At 43.3% G+C, this 27927-nt stretch overlaps 1 long non-coding RNA gene and 1 other non-coding gene across 6 annotated transcripts in view; one reads left to right on the top strand and one right to left on the bottom strand.

Moving 5' to 3' along the window:
• LOC103691916 (uncharacterized) overlaps nucleotides 1-27927 on the top strand; it is a 92911-nt gene that overhangs the window by 37782 nt on the left and 27202 nt on the right. For 2 of the 5 annotated variants that reach the window (XR_015684678.1, XR_015684681.1), the window contains exons 5-10: nucleotides 92-234; nucleotides 25615-25758; nucleotides 26197-26301; nucleotides 27237-27349; nucleotides 27452-27563; nucleotides 27789-27824. This is a non-coding gene — a long non-coding RNA (uncharacterized LOC103691916). Of the gene's footprint in view, nucleotides 1-91; nucleotides 235-25614; nucleotides 25759-26157; nucleotides 26302-27236; nucleotides 27350-27451; nucleotides 27564-27788; nucleotides 27825-27927 lie in introns of all 5 variants that reach the window. The other 3 variants (XR_015684679.1, XR_015684682.1, XR_015684680.1) reach the window with 2 other exon arrangements.
• LOC120102047 (small nucleolar RNA SNORA17) lies at nucleotides 10767-10898 on the bottom strand. Its single transcript, XR_015685151.1, has one exon. It is a non-coding gene; the product is annotated as a small nucleolar RNA SNORA17 (small nucleolar RNA).

Genomic DNA, 27927 nt, shown 5'->3' with positions numbered 1-27927 from the left:
TCTTGATATAGGTGGCATCATTCCAAGGGCTGGGCTGTATAAAAAGGAGAAAGAAATCAGGCATCAGCTTTCATTCGCTCTTTACTTCCAGACTGTGGATGCAACGTGACCAGCTGCTCCATGCTCCCGCTACCCTGCCTGGCCTGCCGTGCTGAGCTGTACCTTTAAACTGCAAGCCAAAAGAAACCCTTCCTCCCTCAAGTTGTTTTCATTAGGTATCAAGCAGTGAGAAAAGTAAGGAATACAGTCCCGGGGAGTGTGTTGAATGCGAATCTCAAACTCTTCCTCATGGTGCCTGTTGAGTGGACTCTGAGGGCAGGAGGCAATCTCACAGCTGAAATGTGGTAGAGAGAATTATGAGAAGATACTGAATGGGAGCAGCAGTGGGGGAGATACCCAACGACTCACCACTGTCAGAGGGAAGGACATCACTGAGTGCATTGTTCAACTTGGCTCAAGGGGTGAAAACATATTAATTACATATTCCATGGAGACGGTCAGGGCCTGGAGGTCCTTGCTGGGCAATCAGTGGCTGTGAGTGGTTTGGAAATAGTTTCAGTCTGCTGAGTGTTTGTGTGTTTGTGTGTGTGTGTGTGTGTGTGTGTGTGTGTGTGTGTGTGTGTGTGTGTGTATGTATACTAACTTCTAAAGAAGGCATTCTCAATAAGATAAATAAAACTTTTTTAATTCAACTGCTATCCATACACCAGAACTCTGCACACTGTATGAGGTGTCCACTGTTGGGCTCAGGAAGACTAGGGAGGAGTCAAGGAACAGGAAGTGAAGCATTTTTCCCACTAGCTCAGCACCTGGCAGATAGTGGCTTCACTTCACCATCTCACTGGCTCTATTCTCAAGGGTCACAACTACACAGAACAGCCCTTCCCTCTTCACCAGTGGCTCCTAGGGCTGACTCTTCCAGGGTCTTGTGTCATCCTAGATTTGTTCCCTCATATCTGAATATGTTCCTCTTCTAGTTGAAACCTTCCCTGAAGAAAAATGTTTTCTGTCAGTATCTCAGAGATACTGTAAGAAAGAACTTTGTTACTCTACCAGAGTGGAACAGGTGCGTCAGGAAAAAGCTTGAGATGATCCAGATGATGAGTCATTTTCTGTGAGCCAGATGGCAAATCCGACTTGGAGGAGTTTGCTGAGGAAGAGTTTAGCTATCATAGGGAGGGGATTGTGGGAACAAGCTTGCTTCAGTGTGATATAATCTTTAGATTTTATTTAAATCTAAAAGTTACAAGTTATAGCTCATAGGCCACAGCAATCCCAGGATTCCAGATTGACAACAGTAGATGTGAACTGTGAGTAAAACCTGCCCGAGCACAAAGGGCAGAGGTGTCTTTTTTTGTCCGGAGAGATCGGGGAGAGTGAGCACCTTTATATGATGTTGGCCACTAGGCCTCATCCGGGCCTTCAGGAAGTGGTTCTTGATGGTAAGTCTTGAGGCCAGCCCTGTTTGTGGGTGAGAGCTATGCTGAGTCTATTCCACATCTCTCCTTACAAAGGATGGGCTGGCGTGACCCTAGGCTCTATATATCAAGACTCACACTGTTGTGACTCAGGCAGGTTACAAGTCTAAGTATTTTTAAGCACCATGTATAATTAAACTTTAACTTTGATATTGGTTGAATGGAAGGCACTTGATATCCAAAGGATAGGACTCTTGCCATGTGAAGCTGTCTGAAAAAGACAATAGCAAAAACTCTTTGAAAAAAACTGAGTTTATTTCTTTTAAGATTTGGTTATTTTTACTTTTTATGTATGTTTTGCCTGCATATGTACCATGTGCATGTCTGGTGCCTGAGAAGGCTAGAAGAAGGCGTCAGATTCCCCAGAGCTAGAGTTGCAGACAGTCAGGAATTGCCATGTAGGTGCTGAGAACTGACTCTGGATCTTTTACAAGAGCAGCTAGTGCTCTTAACTTCTGAGCTACCTCTTCAGCTCTGGGAAGATACTTTTTGATTCAGAGAAATGTAATTGACAAAGTTTCTCTTAAAAATAAAACATCACTCCCTCAGTCTCTGGTCCATCTTTATCCCTGCCTATCTTTTAGGCAGGGCAAATTTTGAGTTGAAGGTTTTGTGGGTGGGTTGCTGTCCCTTTCCCTCCACTGGAAGTCCCACCTGGCTGCAGGAGGTGGCCACTTCAATCACCATCTCTCTCGCTTGAAATCCATCTCATATGAGAGAGTCAACACTTTATACTGTTGATGATATTCCGCTGTGCTTGTAGACAGGAACCTAGCATAACTGTCTCATAAGAGACCCCATCAAACAATGTATGGAAACAGATGCAGAGACCCACAGCCAAACATCAAGGGGAACTTGGGAAGTCTTATGGAAGAATACCAGATAGAACTGAAAGAGGTAGAGGAGTCAAGGGCACCACAAGAAGACCAACAGAATCAACTAACCTGGGCCCATGGGGGACTCACAGAGACTAAACCACCAACCAAAGGATGTGAAGGGGCTGGTCCTAGGCCCCCTACACATTTTGTAGATGTTATTCATGTAAGTACCCTAACAAGTGGAGCAAGAGGTGTCTCTAACTCTATTGCCTACCACTGGACTAAATGGACTGCCTGGTTGAACTTCAATGGGAGATGATGTGCTTAGTCTTTCTGGGACTAGATGTCCCAGGGCGAGGTGGTCCCCAAGGAGGACTTTTCCCCAGAGAATGGGAAGGGGTAATGAGGTGATGGATTTGTGAAGAGGAGGACTTGGAGGAGAGCTGCTGTCAGGATGTAAAAAGAATAAATAAATTATTAAAAATTAATAATCACCATCTTCAAACTTCCAAGTTGTCAGTAGGTATCTAGCTGTTATTAGAGAATAGAGCATCAGACATAAGCCTGAGTGACTTCCACCAAGTGAGCTGAGAGCCACCCTGGAAAAGCTCATCTTTGCTCATGAAGCATATAGATACCCACATATATATATATTCACATGAGCACATGTGCACAATATCAACTCAGGGTATACTACAGATGGCACTGATGGGAATTGCTGGAACCTTTAAAGAATGGGACAAGGGATAGAGCAATTGCTCTACAATTATGAGTACATAACTGCTCTTGCAGAGAACTTGAATTCAGTTCCCATCATCTGTAGTGGGGTGACTCCTAACTGCTTGTAACTTAGCTCCAGAGAGATCTGATGCCTCTGGCCTCCAAAGGAAACTACAGTAATGAGCACATGCCCAGTCCCCTCCATAAACTAATAATCAAAATGAAACAAATTTTAAAACAGAAGTAGGACCTGAAGGAAGTGAGATGGAAGGACATGACCTAAAAATGACTTGGGGACCTTGACCCTGTATCTCTCTGTCTCCTAGCTATCGTGATGCAAATGGCTTGCTCCATGGTATACTTCCTGCTATGATAACCATGTAGCAGATCCTCCAAACAGTAAGCCAAAATAAATTATTTAAATTTGCTTATTTCTAGTACTTTTGTCATAGAGGCCATGCTGACCAGCATACCTGCTGATGTGTATGCTCGTGGAAGTTTATGCATATTCATGTGCTCACATATGCTCATCAGGACTTGATGTCTAGTACTGAAATTCACTGTAATTTCATGTGGTTCACAGAAATACCATGCCCCACCTGTTCAAGCCATTCACATCTACCCAGCTGCTAAGTGAAGTCCCTTGCTGTCCTTAAACTCCCCACACCCAGGGAGTCACCAGATGGGTTTTACTGCACATTATTAATAGTTTTCCATGATCATTCCCAAAGGCTACCTGCTCATGAAGGAAGAAATCATTATTTCCTCTGAGCCTGGCTGACCCCTGGATGCTGTCACCACCATACCATTCCACTGCCAAGAGAACTCAGCTATGTGTTTGCAGCCCTGACATCTGGATCCTTCCTGCATAGTTCAGGGATCCACCCCTTCCTTGCTTTGCCTCAGAAACCCAGCTCTCTGCCTGTGCAATGATGCAATGCCTCCTGGCTGGAACAAGCTGAGACCAAGGACTAGACATGGCCCACCTGCCCCCAGAGGCACCTTGGCTATGAGCTCTCTCTTTGCTTCCAGGATCCACATTTTTGGAAGAGCGCCCTTCCCTTTCCTCCATTGCCAGGGCTTTTTAATGTTCCTGCCCACCACGCCCAGCACCTGCCCTAATCATCTATCCTAGACACTTCCTGTATGTCTCTATAAGAAAGGTGGGGGCCCTGGGGACCAGACAGGGAGAGTGAGTGATGGATGTTATGCCATGGGAATGGTTATACTATCCAAGAATGTAGGATACCCTTCTAGACTGGTCGATGACAACTCTATCTGGAGGCTCAGTTTCACCTTAATGAAAACCCTAACCCAAACACAGAGTTGCTAGGGATTTGAGCAAGGACAGCTTTGGGGAAAGTGAGACAGAGAGAAAGGAACCCAACTTTGCTCTAGATATAGGCCACTAAGCTTTGTTTTCATATCCTGTGAAGGGAGACAAGCTGAAACTGAGGGCCTGCTCAGACCTCCTCCTCTACATTTCTTTTTTGATCTTGCCTCCAGTTTCTGAGCTTGCCTAGTGTTTTCTCTGACTAAACCAACGTGGTTATTCTTGCTTGTCTGGTAAGGCCAGAGAGCCTAGAAGGGTTGGAGGCAGCACATTCCTTAGAGCAGAAGTTGCTGAGAGAAGTTGTGGCTCCTGTCTCTCTGTAGGTAAGTGACTTGTCTAATTCATTAAGTTCTTGGCTGCCAGCAGAGACCAGATCTTTCATTGCCTCTCTTATGACAAGTCTCCTGTAACTGTGGGTGAATGCTACTCTCAGAAACTTTCAGGGAGAGAAAACTTTATCCATTGAGAAAGTGTTTCAGATCAAGGCTGAGCCTCCCTCTGACCCTCCCCTCTTAGGGTTCAAACTCTGATAGTTCAAGAGCTCATAAACAGTCAGTTTGGAAATGTCACTGAGAGGAGCTGATGTAGGCCCCAAACTTTCCAAAGGTTTTTGAAAGTACTTCTAAGACCCCAGGGAATGGTCAGTAAGCACACAAAGGGGTATGCAGTACTTGTAGTTGTTGCAGTATCCACAGGCATGGAGATGCAGAGTAACATCACAGTGAACATCACTGCATACCCATTGGGATGACCAAGTCGAATAGTATGAGCAGGACCACAACAAGTGTTGGGGGGAAAATGGGGACCTTACTGGAGGGAAGGTAAGGTGCTACCATCACTTTCAAAAACTCTTTATTAGTCTTTTAGCCAGTTGAATGTTACGTGTCTTTTACACTGTACAATGATATCCTGAGATGTTTATTTGGGAAAAATGAAGTGTTATGTCTGAAAAGATGATGCACAGTGACTCATGACAGACTTATTCACAGTAGTTCTAAGCAGGACATAGTCTTATTGTCCAACAGAGGAAAATGGGTAAAGAGTTGTGGCATAGTAATCCTGTCTCATCCATTGTTTTCTTTTTCAGTCACCTGCTTGAACTAGAGCTGGAAAAGTGCCAGCTATAGTTGACACTATATCAACTAGACAATTCTGGAAGCATATAACTTGTAACTTCTAAAATGTCCGTCACTCCAAGAAGTCTGATAGAATTTTATCAGCCCATTGGGGAGTGTGAATTACTCTTCGGTCCAGCATACCATATGTAGCCAGGGTAGACCCTGTCTGCTCTGAACTTCATGCTGAATAGTAACAGCATCATAGTCATGAGAGTCACTGTGTGGCTTCACAGCACTTATGTTCAGGCAACTCGCATTTTGCCTCAGCACTCTGAGCGAGTGCAGAGAAGCAGTAACCCTGATTAGCTGCTGTGGGCATTTTCGAGGTGCCTACTTGGTGCCCCAACATGGTTACAAGTGTGTTGTTGGCATAGCCCGAGAAGTTTGATGTTCAAAGGACATGAAAGATGTGAAACAGAGCTGAACAAGTCACCCACAGCTGAGTGGGTATAGACACAGCTTTGACTATCAGGAAGGTCACCAGGAAGAGAGATGTCCACAGAGGACAGGAGAGCAGGAGGAGTCTGGGCTCTAGGGTGGCCAGAGAATTAAGGAGTGCCTCTTTCCCAGGCCTTCAAGAGCTTTTAGTAACCTGTGAAGCTTCCCTGATTTGCAGAAGAACCAGAAAGTTGCCCTCAGCTTGGAGAGTGACAGTCCAGAATATTGTGGCTTTATAAATGGCTTCCTTCTGCTATAACCACGAGAAGTATCTCGAAGAAACTCTTTTGCAGTAATACCCTTTAGCAAAGTGAGTGAAGAAAGTCAAGGCAGTTCTTTTGTAGGAGCAGTCTCAGCTCCATTCAGTTTCCCTAGCCTTTTTCTCTTGCTTCTAGGAATAACTGAATAGCATGCTGAAAAATACAATCCTGAGATAACAGAGGAACAGTCACAGCAGATGCAGTTTTGTTCCCACTTTAAGAAGTGTACCCTTCAGGACTTTAGCCCTGGGAATCCTGTGATTTGAGAATGTGAAAGGGTCTCTCATTTACAGCACAAATAGAGCACAGCCCACAAAGACACCATCCATCTGTGTAACCTGTTGAGTCTCTACCATATCAGCTGGTTGGTAGAGGAAATACAGAAAGAAATAAAAGGCACAAATGGAAGAGACAGGGACCCCCTCCCTTTATTTTTTTGCCCCACTGGGGCTGGTTCCAGTTCTTCTGCAAATAAGTGGTGCTTGGTTTACGTACTTAGGTCATAGTCCTGGTACACATGGGAGATTCTAGGTATGTTGGTATCACAGCAGAAATGGAGCCAGGGTAGGCACTGTTATTAAGAAGAGCATAATGGAAGCTATCATCACCTCTTGCTCATTTGTCTGTGAGTATCCTAGACACTGAAGATGCCGTGTATTTTGTGTCAGGATCGACACATACTCTAGATTGGACAGGACATCTAATTCACTGAGTTTCTGGAAGGGTTCCTACTGTGGAGGAGGCAGGAATGAGCGATAGTAAGGAAGAGAGCAATGGCTGTTTCTGCCTCACTAGGAAGGGGCTGGAGGTGCAGAAAACAGGTCTTGTTGCTGTTAAAAGGTGTGAGATGTGAAATCTGCTCTCAGGATAGCCCAGGGAAGTCCAATTCTATCAGTGCCAGTGACCAGTGCAAGATTGTTGAGGGCACAATCTCTTTGGGTTATACAAAGGCTTTCTACTCTAGTGTTCATTCCTTCTTAAATGTTGTATCCCAGGGACTGACTCACTGTTATTCTGACCATGACAGTTATTGTTATTAACACCTCAATCACTCCCCAAACCTTTCTCTGCTTGGAAAAAAATAACATGGCATTCTACGCAGAGAACAGTGATGGTTTGACAACTGTAGAGATACTGACTCCAGGGACCAGCATCCTGGGATGGGGGAAATGGTCTTGGCTCACTCTGGAGAGGGCATGAGAGCTACACCGTCCTAATGTTTATGAAATCTGTATTGCGAGAAGGCCATGTCACAATGTAATTGGGAGCCAGGGTGGATCTCCTGAACTTTCTTTTATAACTAAGGTAGTGGGTGACCCCTAGTTAAAAAAAACACTTTTGCAAAGACCTTATGTCAAGCTGATGCTCTGGGTCCTGGGTCTAGAATCACCCTGAGTAGCTCTCCACTGGAGCAACCTGGAAAAATTCTGGAGCTTCTTGGTTGGAGCCTAGATAAGGGGCCTGAGAACCTTTCCATCAAGACCTAGATCTGTGCCACTCCTGGATATGTCCTAAGAAAATGTTCTCAAGGAATCAGAGTCATTTATTTCCATTCCAAGTCATTTGCTTGGGGTTCATAATTTTTTTTCCTTCCTAACTGCTTGGCACAGAGGAAGATCAACAGAGGTGCCACACTGTCACTAAAGTCCTAAGGCCTTAATTAGATATTAAAGGAGATATAAAGAAGGAGAGTGTCACCTGGTAGAGAAGCTTCCTGAGGAGGTAAGTGTGGGCAGGGGGAAGAGAGGGTGTTTAGGGCTAGCAGGCAAGAGCTTAGAATGAGGTCTCAAAACTAGCATTAGGTGTGCACGGATTGGGGGCATGGGCACAGGTTCCAGGCTCCTTTGCCTCAGCACTCATGTCCTCCTCTCTCCCACATTCCCTGGACATTGGCCCAGGAACAGTCTTGCTTTTTGGTTAAATCTCATCTGATTCCATCTGTGGTTTGGGAACGAGATCCACAGAAAAGAAATGTGCTGAAGATGTAATAACAGACCATGACAAGTGCTTTCCTCTCATCACTCAGAAGACAGGAGGTCAAGTGGCTGGTGAAACTCAGTGGTATGCTTCCAGAGGTCTTGACTGGTGGCCAGGCTACAGTGGCTTTCATGTTAGTGCTGGCCTGAGTCAGTAACAGATGGCTTCCTTAGAGAAACAATAGTTTGCAGTGCAGTTCGGCAAGCCTTGCTGCCTTTGCCAAGGGCTTTCTGGAACCGGATGACCTCCTGTTCCCTTGAGGTCTTCAGTTGCTAGCCCTCCCTTCCTTCCCAGTCCCTTGTTCCCCTCTCCTATGCTATTCAGGTCCCTGGCAACACTCCTGCCATCCAGCAGGATCAACATCTCTGCCCTCAGCTTGTATGAAAGTGAAGTGTTTGAGTGGGAAAGAACCTTCTAGCATTTGAGGTGCTCGGTCCCAAAGGATGGATATATCTGTAGGATGATATTAGGAATCTCTAACTGAGAAGAAGCCCAGGAAAAACTCCTGGGCAATTCTTTCCATGTATTCAAATTTTGTTCGGAAATTTCACTGAGCCACCAGTGTCATTAAACAGTTCTGTTTCTCTATTGAAGCCCCAAACCTAGGTCAACCTCAAAACATGGCACTCAGATAATATGAAAGACAATGTGCTCTTCACTAGCATCACTGAATGCAGCAATGAGCACACCAGATCCCTAAATATTCACCCTTAAAAATAACTCTCCTCCATAGCCAAAGATGCGGAAAAAAATTACCAAACAAACAAAACCACAAACCAAACAAAAAATCCCCAACAGTGTCAAGTGGGATGGAGTCTAATCCACCTCATATTTATTTTTTGTTTTTTTTTATTTATTTTATATGAGTACACTGTTGCTGTCTTCAAACACACCAGAAGAGGGCATCAGATCCCATTACAGATGGTTGTGAGCCACCATGTGGTTGCTGGGATTTGAACTCAGGACCTCTGGAAGAGCAGTCAGTGCTCTTAACCGCTGAGTCATCTCTCCAGCCCACACTTCATATTTTATAACACCAATCCACTCACTGAAACATTATTACATTTGACAATTCAGTTATCAGGGAAATGTACTTTTTGGAAACTAGAAAAGGCCATTCTAATAAACATTTCATGCATTTAAAAAAACTTTTTATTGGTTCTTGTGAATTTCACATCATGTACCTCAATCTCACACATCTTCCCCTCCCCTTGTTCCAACCCTTTACCCTTGCAACCTCCCACTCAATAGAGGAAAAAAAATCTCATGGAAGCTATAGGGTGTCCCAGTGTGTCCCAGTGTTCCCTTTGGTTCACATTTCTTTGCTTGCAAATTTTCATTGCAATTACTTGTTGGCCAGTTAAGAGGCCTCTGGCTTCTGCTACTCTATCAATACTGGAATCTCATTGGGATTCCTCTTGGATTCTGTGTTGCCCTGTGTTATGGAGAGTCTATAGTTTTGGATCTGTAGAATGACACCTTCACGCACCCCGATAGTTCATCATTGGGATAGATATTAGGATGGACCAATTCAAAGTCCTGAATCTGGGCCTAAGAGGTATCAGCCTGCCAGCTCTCACATCCTTGGGACTGACTCACTCACAACCTCCAAAACCCCAGGCTAGCTCTACCTTGCTGCCCAAGTGAGGTGAAGGTCCACTCTCCCTAAGTTGTAGCCAGTAAAGGACATGGCCAGTTCTCCCACTCTCATGACCACGGAGGACAGCTCTCTTGCTCTCATGAACCCAGGGCCAGGTCTCCCACCTAACACAGGTGAGGGGGTGAAGAAGGTATCTCATCCATGAGGCTGGCTGACCTGCAGCTCCCACAGTGTGCAGGGCACTCTCCTCAGTACTGCAGCTTGAAGGCAAAGGCTGGGGTCAATTCTGCTGCTCTCATGCCTGTAGGGCCAGCTCTCCCACACTACCTAAATGAGGGCTGGGACCAGTTCTGCACCGCCCTCAGACATTAACATGTCCCTGGGTGGTAGCCCAAACCGTGGTCATGCCTGACCTTTGGTGGTAACAGACCTCTAACTGTTTCAGGGTCATGGACTCAGATGTGCAGCATGGGCCAGGACCCAACCATGGTCTCAGGTGGCATCACCAGCTCTCACAACAGGCCTCACTACCTTGGACTCTCCAGTTTTGCCCCTCTTCATTGTGCCCACATCCTTGTTTCTCTTTTTCTTTCATTTCTCCACCATTTCCTTGTTCCTCTTAGTGCTTCTTAGTGGCATCTGGGTGTTTGGGGTGATCTTAGGAGTTGTCTCAGAAGTGCTATGTCCCTCTGGAGCATTAGGACCCTGGGCAGGGGGATCATCTTGAGCATGGTCTGCGCCCCCAGGCCTGTGCAGTGATGGATTGGTAGTCATCTAAGGCTTGGTCCCTGTCAGGGCCCCATGACATGAGTCAGGTGTTTGTTCATCTCAGGCTGGTTCCTCCTCAGGCCTGCTCAAGTAACCCTTTGCAAGACTCATCTGTCTGAGGCTCATTCCTAGCCAGGACCTGTAGTCCCAGGTGGGGATCTTTTAGTCTTTGGTTTACTTCCCTTGGTGCCTGACTGGGCTAGACTGGTGCCAGACTGGTGGCCATCTTGGTCTCACTTTTTTTTTTCCCCCAGAAAGTGTTAGGCTACTAATCATTCAGATATCCGTAGGTCAGAAAACTGAAGGTAAACATAGCCTTTCTCCTCTCTGCCACCTACCGATGCACATGTGACACAGCAGTTACATCCACAACACCTCCAGAGGCACCGCACACTAGATCTGTTTTTTCAACAGGATGTTTTCTGTTCACTAGAAGTGGATTTCTTGTGGTTTCCTGCATTCTGGGTAACTGAAGTTTTACAACGCTAAGTGGTATACCCAGTCTCTCATGCACACTGTGTCACTCCATCTGGCTCACAAAACTGTCAGAAAGTAAGCTATTTGGCTTTGTAGCCAGATGGTCTCTGTCACATCTGTTCAGCGCATCCTGAAGGAAAGTGCAGAAGCCTGGGTGTGGCTGAGTTCTAGAAAGGCTTTGGCATTGGTACTACTGGAGAGAGAGACCATGTGAGCGATGTATAACTTTAATCATTTCAGCAGCAACATTTAAATGAAAGAGTAAGACTTGTGTCGTGGCTCATGCTGGTGACCCCAGTGTTTGGAAAGCTAGAGCCAGTCTGGGCTGTAGAATCCTGAACAAAGCCAAATCCAAATGGCACAGTTGAATTACTTTTAGAAGTACCTTTTTCATTGACTTAATATCTAAAATATTATTATTTCAACATGTAGCCAACAAAGAAGATATCTGCAGTCTCTTTTCATAATGTTCCAAATCTAGTGTCTGTCGTAATCATTTCAAGCATGCTTGTCTGGACAGAAGACTCTCGAGAATATTTTACAAACGATGCTAACTAACGTCATCTTTTCTGGCTTGGTAATTCCCTAACTAGCTTTGTTTCTTCCAGATTTGGGGAATCTGCTTGGTTTTTCATGAGAATGGCAAGGAAGACGTAGTATGTCAGTGGATGTATCTGTATGTACAGTTTGTATCGATATGTTTGTGTGTGAGTGTTCTCTCTGTGTGTGTATGTGTGTGTTTAACATTGTCATCCTCTTTAGTAGGTAAGTTGATGAGGATGTGATCTCTGTCCACAGGACAGGAGAGGACAGAAGGAACAATCATGGTCCACGTGGGGCTCAGTGCCTGTATGGAGGGGGAGGGAAGGTGCCATGGAATCTCAGAGGAGAAGGAATGAGAGGATGAGGTTAGAAGAATGGCAGGTACCTGTGGTGCAATTAAGAAAGACTGGAGGTCATTCTCAGGGTCAAGGTGGTGAGGCCTTGAACATTTGAGGAAACATATGCCTTTTTGTGGAACCTAGAATAGACTCTTAGAAAGGAGGTTCATACACACAGTGATTGTGAGAGAGGGGTCTGGTAACCATTGGCAGAGAAACTGTAACTGAAACTGCATGCTAGGGCTCTTCTCCCAGGGACTCCTGGGGACTGACAATCCTCATCTAGGAGAATAGGAAGGAAGGATCAGAACAAGGTGCAGGTTTGGGGCCAGAGGAGTAGGAAGTGGAGAAAGCCATACTGGGATTTCCTTCTCTTTGTGTAGCAATAGTTTCTGAGGCCAGTTTGGGGCTTAAGACAATGGAAAGAAAGCACAGGTGGTAAAATCCTCAAGATGTAAGGCTTTCCTAGCAAGGGGGAATGCCTTGGAGAGGTTAGAAGGAGCATTAACTGCTTAGTGACCATGTCTGCACAGAGGTTTGACTTTCTCTAGACACATGTCCTGGCTCCACAGTTGTGTTCCTAAAGGTTAGCTTAGGTTTTTGGCTTTAATAGAGGGAGGGTAAAAGGACAGATATTTCTGAGTCTGGGGTTGGCAAGGGATCCTTCGGGGAATGCTAGGCTGCAAAGGACCTTCATAATAAAGTCCTTTTCTTCAGTTATAGGACTTTGATGTAGCTTAAAGGTCACTTTGGCATCTTCTTAATGAATGGAGATTAATTCCTCTCTCTTTACTTAACATCCTGACCCTTGTTATCAAGTACTTTCCTGTGACATTTCTAAGATCAATTGAATTTCTCAACTTTTTTGGAGGTACTAATGAGGGCTTCAAAGGCTTTTCAAGATATGGCTGCACTGCAATATTCTCTTTCCTTACCCTGCATCAAAATTTAAATAGACTCGAGTGTTCACACTGCTTGTGTGCTGTTTGCAGTCCGTGATGGGAGAAGATTCCATCAACTCTGTTGTCCTTTGAAAAATGCTACAGGTCATCCCTAGTGCATGTGAGTCATTTGGAGTGATTCCAGGCCTGTGCTTGCCAACAGGCTCTGTGTCATGGTCAGGGCCTCCTGAGCCCTGCTGGTCTTTTCTGAAAGCATACAATGGGGGAAAGACTGGACTATATCACTGCCCTGACCTCTCTGATCTGTAGAGACAAAGAATAGGGGACAGTCTTCAGGAATGGGTAGAAAAAGGGGCCAAACAGGAGCTCCCCATTTCTCTCTTAAAATGAAGGGACATTCAGTTTGGTTTTCTATGTTAGGTTTTATTTGAGGAAGACAAGCATTACATGGTGTGCTGGTTAATTATTTTTCAACTTGCCACAATGAGGGTCATTATGGAAGAGGGACTCTCAATTGCAAAAATGCTTCCCTCAGATTTTCTATAGGCAAGACAATGAGGCATTTTATTGATTGATGATTTATTTGATTGAAGGAAATCCCAGTATGGGATCAATCAAATAAATATTTTTATTTATTGATTGCCCAGCCCACTGTGGGCAGTTCCATGTCTGGGTAGGAGATAATTGTGCATGCAGCCTGTCCAGATGAATGGGGGCATGTGGATGTAGGGAAAGTTAGGGTTGGGGTGTTACTCAGCTTCTCATCACTGATATAAAAAGCCTGAAACTGTTTTTAAAGATGGCTCTTTGGGCTGGAGAGATGGCTCAGTGGTTAAGAGCACCCGACTGCTCTTCCAGAGGTCGTGAGTTCAATTCCCAGCAACCACATGGTGGCTCACAACCATCTGTAAAGAGATCCGATGCCCTTTTCCGGTGTATCTGAAGACAGCTACAGTGTACTTATATATAATAAATAAATAAAATCTTTAAAGATGGCTCTTCATTTTATGCTTCCATAGACTCATCTTTGAACAATGAAGAGGCAGAACATTATGGTGGAGGAATTATGTTGCAGAAGAAGCTCCTTTCTTCATGGTAGTGAAGTAAAAACAGTGAAAGAGAAAAGGGAGTCAGGTATAGTCCCTCAAACGTATAACCTTAAAAGTCCACTGCTTCAACTGAGTCTTATCTCTTAAGTTCCCATTATCTCCCAGTAGCCTATTAAATCCACCCGTCACTGGATTAATCCATTGAGAGATAGAAGGCTGCATGATTCAATCACTTCTAAAAAGCACCATCTCTGGACAGTGCTGTCCTGGAGATCAAGCTTTCAACACACGAGTCTTGGGGGACATACATCAAAACATATGAGATCTGGTGTGGCTCTCTTCCTTCCGACCCTTGTTTCTTTCTCCACTCCCATAAGCCTTGAAGAGAGACCTAATTTGGTGGTGGTAGAGCCATCAAAATTAAGCCTCTGAGTTGCCCCAGAATTGCCATCTGAGAGATAGGTCAGAAGCAGCATCTGAGAAAGCAGCAAATTCTCTGTATTAAGCCTTTGCATTATCAGTAATTTTTGTGTTATCAGTTTAGTTTTGAAGCACAGCTTAACAGTTCTTACTGTTTACATCATTGAGAGCAGTTTTACCTTCACCATAGTCGCTTTTAGCTGTAGGAGCCTATGAAATTCTATCATTTCTGAATACAGGTCTGTTCTATTCTGACTGCGATTAGTAACAGAACAAGGGTCTGCAGGTAACACTATGGAACTGACCAAGTGCTAGATCATGTAAAAGGCTTGCAGATGTCTACTGGATGATTAGATCAGTCCTAGCAAAGGTGCTTAAGGGTATGAAAAGTTGACAGGGATTCTGAGAGGAAATGAATCTCGAAGGTCTGCAGGTTTGGTCCTTACTAGGAAGCATGATCATGATGTTTGGACAAAGAGACCAATAGGTATTCAGGTCTCTGCTAGATCCTATGAGAACAGCCTCCCTCCCAGAGCTGTGTAGTGGTACTGTCCCATTGCACCAGTAATCTGGGATTGAGAGATCGCATATAGGGATTTCTTTCTTAGGCTCTTTCTTACACTAAGCATTAATATGATAGTCGTCGGTGTAGAGTGACTGCAGTTCCCAGCATTTGTGGGAAAAGTGTGAGCAGTTAGCTGGTGGGCAGCTGAAAAGAGAGCCAATGGGTAGCTCCTGTTCCCAGAGACTAGCCAGAGCAAGCAAGTATTTTAAAATTGCAGGCAACATCTTGTTTCTTGGGTCTGTTTGATTGGAAAATTCTTTTCCAATGCTTTACCCTAAGATAATGTCTACTCCTCACATTGAGGTGTATTTCTTGGATGCAGCAGAAGGATAGATCATGTTTTCATTGATATTGATAGATATTAATAACCAATTATTATTAATTTTTGTTATGTTGTTGTGGTGGTGGTGATCTGTGTGTGTGTGTGTGTGTGTGTGTGTGTGTGTGAGAGAGAGAGAGAGAGAGAGAGAGAGAGAGAGAGAGAGAGAAGAGAAGAGACTTCTTTTAGTTTTGATGGTGTGAGATTATTTATTTACTGTGTTTTGTAGGTGTAGTTAGCAAGCTAGCATCCTTGGCAGAGAGTTTTCCTTCTAGTACCTTCTGTAGGACTGAATTTATGAATAGGTATTGTTTAAATTTTACTTTGTCATGGATTACCTTGATTTCTCTATCTATGGAGACTGAAAATTTTGCTAGATATAGTAGTATGGGCTGGCATCTGTGGTCTCTTAGAGTCTGTAAGACATCTGTCCAGGCCCCTCTAGATTTTAGAGTCTCCATTGAAAAATTGAGCAGAGTTATAATAGGTCTGCCTTCTTATGTTACTTGGTCTTTCCCCTTTGCAAGTTTTAATATTCTTTCTTTGTTCTGTATGTTTAGTGTTTTGATTATTATATGATAGGGAGAATTTCTTTTCTTCTCCAACATTTTTGATGTTCTGTAAGCACCTTGTACCTTTATAGGTATATCTTTCCTAGGGTTAGGGAAATTTTCTTTTATGATTTTGTTAAATTATTTTAACAAGAAATTTTAAAGAAGAAAGATTATTCTCTTTCATCTATTTCTATTATTTTTACTGGATGTTTTATGTCAGGAATTTTTTAGATTTAATATTTTCTTTAATGTATCAATGTCTTATATTGTGTCTTCTATGCCTGGGATTCTCTCTTCCATCTCTTGTATTCTGTTGGTGAAGATTGCATCTTTTCAGTTAACGTTTTTTCTTTTTGAGACAAAGTCTCTCTCTGTATCTAAGGCTGATTTTGAGCTCTCAAGATTCCTGCTTTAGGCTTGAGAGTGCTGGGATTCCAAGAGTTTACCATGCCCTACCTCATTGGTCATTTAAGACAATGGAACGCCTCCTGGGGCAAGGTTTCTATTGAGCCAATATGCTCCAGTAGTAGGCAGTGGAGTGGGGACAATAGGTACTCACTGGGATGCTTTTCAATTCTTTTAGTGATTAGGTTCATTGCCCTGTTCTGTTTGTGCCCTTCCTGGCTGTGCAGAGCTGTAGTTTGGGTAAGGCTGCTATCCACCTGTAGTGGGAGAAAGTCGGGGGGGGGGGGGGGGGGACAAAAAGCAAGGGGAAGCTAAGGAGGTAAAGCTCACTTTTATAAGAGCCTGCTCTTGCAGTGACCTAATCAGTCTTTAGAGGAAAGGCCGTTAATATATTGGCTAATCTTTGGCTCAAGTCTCAAACATCTGTCTCTAGTTCCTACTTCCTACCACTGCTGTGTTGAACAATTAACATTCCAACATGTGAGTTCTGGTGGACTCTTAAACCATAGAACCACTGTTGCCCTCGTGCTGTGCTCTAGACATAAAATCATTGCCTCAGTGGAAGGATTGAAGTATGATGAATGAGAAGAGGATTTCTTTTGAATGTATTTTTTGGCATTTATTTTATGTGCTTGTGGCAGGATGAAACTGTTCTTTTACTAGTAAAAGCCGCACCTGGAAACAGTCATCGAAATAGTGACGAGGACAGTAAGCATCCCGCCACAGTTTTCATTTCTCTGAAATGCTTGTTTTCTCTTTAGTTTTATTCAGTTTCCTAGCAGCCTCCCAGAGACATGCCAAGGGGACTCAGTTGGTCAAATTAAGTGCTGTTCTGCAGGGCTGGTGACTGAGAGTGGGTACCTGCCCAGCGGTGACCTGTATTACCTCTTGATTACATCTTTGTCTGCCAGGCATGAGCTTCATTCCTTATCACTGAGAAATAAATAGGACTGATTTAAGCATCTTCAAATTGTTTATAAAAATACAGAGAATACCTAAATCTGTGTAGTGACTGGATACTCTGCCACTTTGCGGGACCCTTAGAGTTATCAGTGACTTGTGTTGTTGGCTATGTAAGAGTCCTTACTAACACACATGTTTGCAAATGATGGCATCCTATGTCTGTCTCTGTCATTCTTCAACCCTCAGTTTCCTTTTCCTTCCTGTTGCACCGTCTAGGCCCTGCCTTATAGTCTAAACAGAAGTGGTGACTTCTTACGTGAGATTAAAGCCCCATGTTGGTGGGAAAGGGCTGTTTGCCAAGAAGCAGGATGTTTTTAATCTTAGTTTTTATCAAGTTGTGGAAGTTTCCTGATTTTTGGCTTCCTTTGAATTTTATTCTAAGTGTCTTCTGAACTTAAAAAACAAAATGTGATTTTTCTCCTTTATTCTGGTAATGTAGGATCTTCATGGGAAGGCTAGTCCATACTTACAAGTCACCCAGGCCAGGCCTAGGCACTTAGCTCAGAGAAAATACTGGCTCCCTTCCTAGTGCTGCCTACATAGCCTCAGCCACCAGCCAGCTAAGTACATAGGAGAGCTAAGCCAGATTACAGTCCAAGTTTCAGGACTCACTGGAGGCCCTAGATGTATGGAAGTCATTGTAAGAATGTATAAAATGGTCTGGACAACTTTAGCTGGGAAGGAAGAACCTATCCAGGCCAAGATATGTGTGTGTGTGTGTGTGTGTGTGTGTGTGTGTGTGTGTGTGTGTGTGTGTAGGTGACAGACACATTTTCTCTGCAGCATTTTTGTTGTTGTTGTTGTTGTTGTTGTTGTTGTTGTTGTTGTTCACTCTTGCCTTTGGGTTGCTTCTCAGTTTTAAGATGTCTTTGATTTTACATGGAGGGGCCTTATGCTGTCACTGGGACTGAGCAGGCACCAATCCACTAGCTCCATTACTAAGTGCGTGTCTTTGGGTAGTTCAGCTTAGCCTTTTGCACCTCTATAATAATGTCCTCAGATGGATTCACTACCTTACACATCTTGAACAGCTAAAAATGTGGAAATGTCAGGAAAGAGCAGTGCCTGGGAAATGTCTCACCTGCTGTGTGTGTATCCATGCTCTGTACCTGCTGGACCAGATTCTCTCTGCAAGGGCAATGGTTTGGGTATCTGTTCATCTGTCCACAAGAGTGAGCTCTCCCTCTCCCTCCCTCTCTCTCTCTCTCTCTCTCTCTCTCTCTCTCTCTCTCTCTCTCTCTCAGATCTATTTTACATGTATATGAGTACCTTGTTGCTGTCTTCATACACACCAGAAGAGGGTATCAGAACCCATTACAGATGGTTGTGAGCTACCATGTAGTTGCTGGGAACTGAATTCACAACCTCTGGAAGAGCAGTCAATGCTGTTAACCACTGAGCCATCACTCCAGCCCGAGGCTTTTCTTAAACATAGTCTTTGCCAGCCTTCTAGATTGTGAAGTCAAGTCAGAAGAGCTCTGGGGGTGGGGGGTGGGAGTAGAACAAACGAAAAAAAAACTGTGTATTTTTGTCCTTGATAGAGTCTCTGATGCCTTCTGTCTCCAAAAATCTCCCGTTCAAAGCAGTACATTTTGGAGTGACATAGTTGGAATTCATTCACCTGTCCACTTGAAAGTTTGGGAAGTCCCATACATCAGGAATCTGTGGGTAGCTGGGAAGAGAGATTCATAGGAGAATTTGTGTGAGAGATCTTTAAAGGGAGCACTGAAAAGAGATCAGAACAGGCAGAAAACAGCAATGTACAGTATGTTGTCTCTGCCTTACTATCTCACCCACCCAGTCTGCCCACTGAATCAACTCATCCTCTGAACCTCATGGCCCTCCCACAGTTATATTAGGCAGTAAAGCTGATGACAGCTTGCAGCATGTCTGTGTCCATTTCTGCTACTATGGAAGAAGTCCTGAGCTGGAGTAGATTGTAAAGCAGAGATTTATTACCTTATGGTTTCAGAGGCTGAGAAGTCTAAGAACACTTTCCTGACGTCTGCCAGAGGCTTTTGTGCTCTGTCATCTCACTGCAGAAAATGGGAGGGCATGGGAGGGATGCCTTGAACAAGTGTCCCCCAATACCCACATTGAAGGCTTAGGCCCAGCACAACACTGTTGAGTCCCAGCCTTGTAAGAAGAAATCAGGTCATTTGTAGCATTCCCTTGAAAGGGACCTTAAAAGTCTCTTCCTTGAGGTACACAGCTTGCGTTACCATGAACTCTTACTCATAATGGGCCCCTCAATACGGCCCAAAGGCATTAGTGGGCAAATTGAACATGGCTGGAAAATCCCAAAAGTGTGAACCAGAAGAAATTTTTCATAAGCTTAAACCCTTGGTCCCCAGCCGATGATGTAATTTGGTAGGTTATGGACATTTTTTAGACATGGGTCCAAGCTGACAAATATGGGGCCATAGAGGCAGGCTTGAGGTCATAGTGTCACCCTGTTTGAGCTTAAACTATCTGCTTCTTGGTCAGTACCATGTAACAGTTGCCCAAGTTCTCAACATCATGTTGCTGCCTACCACCATACCAGCCCCAGGGTCATGATGGATTATAGCACCTCATACTGAGCTGAAATAAATCCTTCTTCCTTTAAGTTGTCTTTGCAAATATTTTGACATCACAGCGTGGGGTGTAACCAATGTTCTTCCAACGTGATAATGCTGCACTGGGGATTACCGGGCAGGGAAGCCATAGCCCATCCCTAAGAGCAGTTATTTCAGAGTGTGCCATGCAGCTTGGGAGGGTTAACTCAGCACACACCCTAGTGGAGGCTCCAGTGCAATACTTCAGTCCTTTGGAATGAAGACATGATGTCACTCGACCATGTTGTTGTTATTGCAGCAATGTTTTACTACTGATATAAGTGCTATTCAACCCCACTATCAGAAAAACACATGACTCTTCAAAGCAAACCTACAAAATAAATGTCTGTTGTAGTCATCCTTACTTCAGTGCCCCTTCTCCAAACACTTGCTAAACTGTAGAACCTCACTGCTTAGGAAATGTCAGAGACAGATCATGGGCTTTGCAGAAATGAGACTTTGGGCCAGAGATGTTCATCCCAGGACCTGGGAGACCCTGTATGTTTACGTGTATTAAGGCTGGCATGTTTCATCTTCCTCAATGTCTCTATTGCCTTGGCAAAAAGGTTCTTGTCTGGGAAATGGTGCAGAGATGAGAAGAATAAACATTTTACATCCCTAACTCCGGCCCACTCTAAAACCATCTATAATTCCACAGCCAGAGACCAGGGAAATGTTTTCTCAATCCCCCTTAGGAAGAAAAGGAAAACAGACAGAAGAGACAAAAAGCCTTCCTTACACCCAAACACAGCCTCCCAGGGGTTTCCTTGGGCTCAGGGCAGGATATGAGCCTCACAGGAAGACATGCAGTGTGTGCTGCTGTCACCTGAGCCCTGATTACCCTTAGTTCCTTCTCACCCCCAGAGCTGCAGGCCCTTCCAATCCTGTCTCCAGTGTCCCTCCCTCCTCCCTAATGAATGCTTCCCACTCAGAAAGGATTTCCTGGCCCAAAACACATTACCCTGACCTTTGTTTTCACACACATACCATTTTCTTAAGAGGACTCTGTCTCCTTTCCTTAGAAATATTTAAGACTGTATTTTAGGAAATCTTATATTAAACACAACCACATATGGAGGCTGTTTGGTCCCTGCTATGGGTTTCTAAGGAACAGGATTGAATGTCTTTGTAGAAATGCTATTTGCTACCTGGCCAGGGTCTGCATGGATATGACTGTCAGAACACACAGGGATGGGGGTCATGGTGAGTAACTATCAGCTCAACAAGCAGAGGCAGGCTTCATCCTAGAGAGAGCACTTGAGGTGAGGCAGCTTCTTGAGAAGCCAGGATTTTAAGGAGGTTGATGGACCCATATCCCATCTAGCCATTTGACCCCATCACACACATGGGTTGTCTGGAGCCTTGTCACCTTGTCATACTGACAACACAGTAGGTGCCCAGTGATAAAGGACTAGATTGATCAAGCCTCCTGATATCAGGTCCCCTGATTAAGCTAAAAATCTCAACTGTCTGCAATTATGGATGAACCTTGAGGAAATGGGTTCAGGGCTGACAACAAGGAATTTTGAGGAAGTGCATAGTCTTTGCATGTTTTCTGAAGCCATGTAAGGTGTCTCCCATGAGATTTCACCACACCTTCTCAGTGTTAAAAGGCCTTGGTGCTATGGGCTGAACTACGTTCCCTAACATTTATATATTAGAGCTCTGGTACCCCAGTATGTGATGATGTTTTGAGACAGTCTCTAAAGACAGGATTAAGTTAAAATGAGACACTATTTATAAGTCTTAATCCAGGACAGCCAATTTCCTAGTTAAAAACAATGAGAGAACTGGTGAGATGTATCAGTAGGTAAGATGAGAGAAAATGGTCCCCAAAAGCTGACTTCTGATCTCCACATGCATGCTTTACCATGTGCATACCCCCAACTAAAACAATACAATAAAAATGGTATTAATGATGATGATGTTAACAATGTGGTTTAGGTAGTTAAAACATAGACACACAAGGCATAGACAGCAGGAGAAGATGGATGTGTAACAAGGTGAAAAGAGAAGCCTCAGGAGGGAGCAGTCCTTCTAGAACCTTAAACTTGAACTCTCAGCTTGCAGACCTGAGAGACAGGTTTTTGTTATTAAACCATTTGATCTGTGGGTTGTTTAGTTTGGAAGCCATCAGATCAATACATTTGTCTTCAGCCCTTCATATACAGGCAGACAGTACAAACCTTTGAGTTCTCCATAGCACGTAACTTGGTGCTGACTTGTGACTTCCCCTAAAGAAGCATGTGTGGATTACAACAATGACAACGGGCATTCAGTCTTAGTATGCTTAGGTAAACTTGGTTGAACTTAGTTCAGATACTGAACCGCCCATCCTGAAGGACGAGCAGAAGCTGAGAGGTAGTTGTGTCCTCTTCGTTCCTGATTAGATCCGCTCTGTGTCTTGGCCTGCTGCCTCCTGCTTATGAAGCTTCCTAGGTGAACTGATCTGGTTTTGATCATAATTGTAAAATGAGATAATAAAGGTGACAACGGAAGAGGGCTGTTGCTCAAATTTGCATAACATATTTGAAGTTCAGAATCTAGTTTAGTTCCCAGCACAGAACACAGATGCAAGATGAGTTGGGTGTTGTATGAATTTTTTCTAAAAATAATTATGATGATAATCAAAACGGAACAATTGTTTTAGAAATTTGCCTTGGCTTATCACAGAATCAAATGCACTTAGATCAACCTATTTGCAAGAAGGCTTTGCAATTTATTTGTTAAATTTGCTTAAACAAGTTTGTTGTCTAAGACCTGCCTCTGTTTCTTCTTTTCAGCCCTACAGATATATTTTTGTTCCTTGTTGAAAGTGATGGCTATTTATTAGGAATTAAAAGTAAGTTGTTAAGAGGAGAATAATCTATAAAGTTATTTGAAGCCCCTTAAACCTACAGTTGCAATATTTATGTATTGTTTTTTTAAAAAAAATTTTTAGAGCAGGTTAAGATGACTCATTGGGTAAGAGCACTTCCCGCCAAACCTCACAGCCTGAGTTCATTCCCAAACCCTACATGATGAGTTTCCCACAGGTTCCCCTCTGACTTCCACATACCTATGCTAATAAAATAAATAAATGAAATGTTAAACAATCTTTTTAAATATTGTTTATTTTTGTATTTGCTCATAAACATTGTTTAAAAAGCTGAAGCCTACCTATTTCTTGCTCTGTGGTGGTGGCAAATCCATCATTCCAGCTGATCCTAGTGCAGTATCTGGATTCTTTATATTTCATTAAATGACTTTCTTTTTGAACATGGGATTGCTCTCTGATGCCTTACCAGAATGGCAATGGCGACAGGATGGGATGGGCATTCAGCTCATGCACAACATACTTTGTCTGTGTCCACCCAGGTTTGGTTACAGGAAGGAGGAGGTTGCATCCCCCATCCTCTTTCATTAGGAGTCTGAGTCTAGCTGTTTCAGAAGAGTTACAGTAAGTAGAGTCACCTTGACAGAAAACGTCCTGGGCTTCACTCTCAGTATTGTCTACTGTCTGGATTTCACAGGTCAAAGGCTGGGGAAATGATGCAGATGTCCTGTTCCGAGCTGAGCACTTCACTCCGTTGTCACTTATCTGAATACTTTGACCAGCATGAGTCTACCCTAACCACAGCCTACGGCAAAAAGAAACATCTTTGACAAAGGCAGAGTGTAGCACCAGTCCCTGGATACAAACATAAGCATTTAAAGGGAAACCGGGAAAGGGAATAACACTCGAAATGTATATAAGAAATACTCAAGTTAATAAAAAAAAATAAAGGGCAGTTTGACAGCACATTTGTTTAGCAAAACAAAAGTATAAGGTCTCCTTACCCCTACCTCCTATAGCTCATGCCCTTCCCAGGCATGGGATTTTGACTAAGTTCATAGTACTAAGCATGAATTGCCTTCTGTGACATAGGTCTCAATTTAAAAAAAGAAAAAGCTGCTCCCGAATATCTTTGCTTAAACTTTTCAAATCCCAGTATCTCCTCCTGGACTTCCATATCACATGTGTTCTATTATCCCCACTTACGGCTCTCCCCTTTTTCATACCCTTCAAGGTCTCTTCCTACTTTCCTGCCTCTACAGATTTTCTAGGTTAAACACACAAATTTAAAAACTAGAAGCTAGAGTCCATACCTGAGAGAGAATATTTGGTGTTTGACTTTCTGTGCATGTGTCTTCTAAGTGGGTGGGCACCCAAGGATGTCAAAAGAGAGTTTCAAATTTTTCAGATCCCCTGAAGCTGGAGTTGCAGGCAGTGGTGACCTTGCCCAGCTTGGGTGCTGGGATCTGAACTCAATTCCTCTGAAGGACAGCAAATAATCTCAACCACTAAGTCATCTCTCCAGCTCTCTTTGGAGAAAGAAAGGGAGGGAGATTTCTAAAGATTTTTTCAGATTTGAAAATAACTACAATCTTCTCTCATACTTGATTGGTTGATTGTATGATGTACATTCGTACACCAAAACCAGTTCCCTAATGAAACAGTACTGAGGGCGGGGCCTTTGGGAAGTGGTTCAGTCGTAAAGTCTCTGTTTTCATGAATGAGATTCAAACTCTGACATGGTAGGACTAATGGAATTTATTCATTTCTTCTGCCCTGTGGGTACTCAGCAAAGAGAGGACTATATCTGAAGCAGTATGGAAGCTGTCAGCAGGTATTTTGAACTTTAGGTCTTGATCTTGAGCTTCCAGACTTCAGAATAGTGGCAAATGCTTTCCTGTTGTTTATAAATTACAAAATATAAGATATTTTGTTATAGAAGTACAAATTAAATGAGAGAATGACTTTCCCAAATAAGAGAAGTAGGTTCTAACTACTTGTTTTGGGGATCAAGAACACAATGATTATATTTTGCTCTTTCCAATTTGGCTATAGAGAACTCTGATATCACGTGAGCCTTGGTCTTTGATATTAAGCATTTTTGGTTTCTCTCTAGAATAGAAATTCTGTGATTGGTCTGGATCTATTTTCATCGAGTTTGAAGGACTCTTAGAGGGATCCTTCATCCTGTAAATTCCTATCCTATTAGCCATCTTGCAGCAACACTAGCAGAATACATTGTACAAATGCATAAATTATATAGCAGCTGGTGAATTATAAAGCAACCAGCTGGTTCCCTAACATTGGCAGGTTGCTTTCCCTTCCCCAGTGGGGACTTCTGGTGTTTGGGGGAAGTTGAGTCACTTCCTGGTGGAAATCACAAACTGTCAAATGTGGTGTGTTTTGTAAGTGAATTTTCCACTTATCTAAAGTAACAATGGCTTAGCCAGAGCTCTAGGAGAATCTGGAATTTACTGATACTAAGTTGTATGACTTAAAGTAAAATATCCCAACTCATTTGAGCTACTGAATGGTGGATTGGCTACTTAGGATTTGACTCTGCTCCTCCAGATAAGCTTTATGGTAGCTCAAGAGCAAGCAGGGAACCATTAGAAAAGGAGGCTGAGGGCAAAGGACCCTATCAGGGTTACATTCTGCATCCATTGGTTCTAGCAGCTGAGCTTTATCACCAACAGAACTTTCTTAATTAAGTCTAATTAATTTCCTTAGTTAAGTCAAAGCGATGGTGTAATCTCTTCCCTAAAGAAAGTTTTCAGTGTTTCGCAGATTGATAATGATACTACTAATGAGGCTTAATGCCAGAGGTAAGATGCTTAGCTTTGCCAATTCTGTATTTATACCTTGTGGTACTTGGTACCACAATGCAAGTATAATATTCTCTGCTAACAATGAATACGAAGGGACTCTGAACATCACAGAGAGCTTTCCTATGATGACAGTGATTTGCTTTATACCTCGGTTTGTGTGTGTGTGTGTGTGTGTGTGTGTGTGTGTGTGTGTATCTCTGTGTATCTCTGTGTATGATACTCTCTATGTATTTATTGAGACAGTTTCTCTTTGAACGTGGAACTCATCAATTTGGGTAGGCTGTAATGCTAAGGAGCTCTATAAACTCTCTTGTCTCTGTATCCCCAAGGCTGAGATGACAAATATATGCCAACATGCTCTGCCTTTATGTGGATATTGGGGATCTGAACCTACATACAGCCACATGCTTCCGAAGCCACAACTCTCCAGCCTTTCCTACTCTCCAATAATGCTGCTTGTTCCACATATAAAGGTACGTACACAGTGATAGCTGGAAAAACATTATAGCAACTTGTGATGTAACTGTGAATGACCCTGACAGCAAAGCTGTTCTCTTGGGATTGGCTACTCCATCTTGTCTAGAGAGACCTTATAGATGGACACTGCTCCTTAGGCAGTAGTACATCCCTCCCTCAAGTGTGTGAGTCTGAGTTGTCTGGGCAGCTGCTCTGTACCTAGGGTTTTTCATCTATAGGTGAGGTGTAGTAATGCTGGCCCATTATACTTATGAGCTCTTTCAGAACCCAAATGAGAAAAATAACTACAGCTATCAATGCTTGAACAAGATTTAAAAAAAAACATTATTGTGTTGTTGTCACGTTGTTGCTTGTCATCATCATCATCACTATTACCTACAACCTGATTCTTTCAGCATCCTCTGTGGATCTCAGGAATAACTGTCCACCCACAGGTTATACACAGAGGTAGCAGAGTGGCTTTCTCCCGACACGGTGCATTTGGCGAGAGGGACCTGTGTTCTCCTGGACTCACACTGGGGCATTTAACTCCGGGTGAGGTAAAAAAGAGCATCTCTTATAGCTGGAGTGGAAATGGAACTTCTTCCTGTTGGGTGGGTCTGCTGCTGTAGCACACTGGCCAGAAGGGAAGGCAGAGTCTAGAGGAAACCAGAGGGGCTGTACCCTTCTCCACTAAACCTTTGTCCAGCCTCATGACATCTGTTTCTTTATCTATTGTGCCTGTGTTTTCAGAGACAACATCCCCATCCAGGGTCTTATCAATGATGAGTGATGTAACAGGACAATGTAGCTACCAGGAAAGGTGAGCTATTGGAAACAGAGCAGGGAAAGGTCTTGAGTAGATCCTCTGGGACCAAACTCTAATTTTCCTGAGTTGCTCCTGTTACGAATGGCAACTGCAGGGTGACATCATGAGGACAATATGCCCTGGACATGTTGATATGCAGTCCCTGCTCCTTTTTATTCTATTTTTCTTTTATTGAAAATATGATATATTCTGATTATAGTTTCTCCTCTCTCTCCCAGCTACTCCCAACTCCTCTCCTCTTCCTCCATTCCCACCCAAATTCAATACCCTTTCTTTCTCTTTCTTACAGAAAACCTACGGGTATTCAAAAATTAATAATAAAATAACACAACACTAAACAAAACAGAATATGAGGAACTAAATCAATAAACAGAAAAAGGAGCTAAAGAAAAAAAGCACAAGAAACATAAATACATGCAGACACACACATTCAAACACACACAGATATCTCACAAAAACTCAAAACTGGAAACTACAGCACATACACAAAAGACCTGTTATGTAGATGAACAGATGAAAATCTCCCATCCGTCCATGGCATTGAGTTCTTTTTGTGTTGGCCATCTACTGCTAGGCATGGGGCCTACACTTAAGTGTACTTTGTATTTATACCGAGATAGCCAGTGAAATTTCATTGGGGAAAACTAATTTTTCCTTTGCGAGCAGTTATCAACTGGACTGGGGTAGGAGTGAGTGTTTGTGTCCATGTCCTCTCTCCATGCTTGGGATTCCAGCTGGCTCAGACCCATGCAGGCCCTGTGAGTGTTGCCACAGTCTCTGTGAGTTCATATGTGTCAGTCCTGCTGTGTTTAAAGACCTTGTTTTCTTGGTGTCTTCCATTACCCCTGGCTCTCACAATATCTCTGCCTCCTCTTCCACAGGATTCCTTGAGTCTTGAAGGAAGGATACAATCCCAGCTAACACTAGATGGGCTTGGATGGTAATAGGATCTCCTCTGTATTGAGCATTTGAAAGACACAGCATTTCCACATGGTACACATTATATCCTTTATTTAAAAATGAAAAGACATGGGCTTAGGTTTTTATTTAGATTACTTATTAATAAATGGAATACAATTAAATAGTTACATCAGGGCTTGGATTGAAACCTAAGATCCAACCCTGAAGTCTTGGTGATTGTGTCATTTTGTGCTGAAATGACTTAGGCCTTTCTTTCTTTTTATTTATTTATTTATTTATTTTGGTTCTTTTTTTCAGAGCTGGGGACCAAACCCAGGGCCTTGTGCTTCCTAGGTAAGCGCTCTACCACTGAGCTAAAACCCCAACCCCAGGCCTTTCTTTTCAAGAGCAGCTGAATATATAGCCCTATTACAAGGTCCATATTGGACTAGGCTAA

Source organism: Rattus norvegicus, chromosome 3 (genome assembly GCF_021556685.1).
Source record: "Rattus norvegicus strain SHRSP/BbbUtx chromosome 3, alternate assembly SHRSP_T2T, whole genome shotgun sequence".
Classification (NCBI taxonomy): Eukaryota; Metazoa; Chordata; class Mammalia; order Rodentia; family Muridae; genus Rattus; species Rattus norvegicus.
The sequence above is the reverse complement of the archived record's forward strand: the minus strand, read 5'-3'. Positions and strand labels throughout refer to the sequence as shown.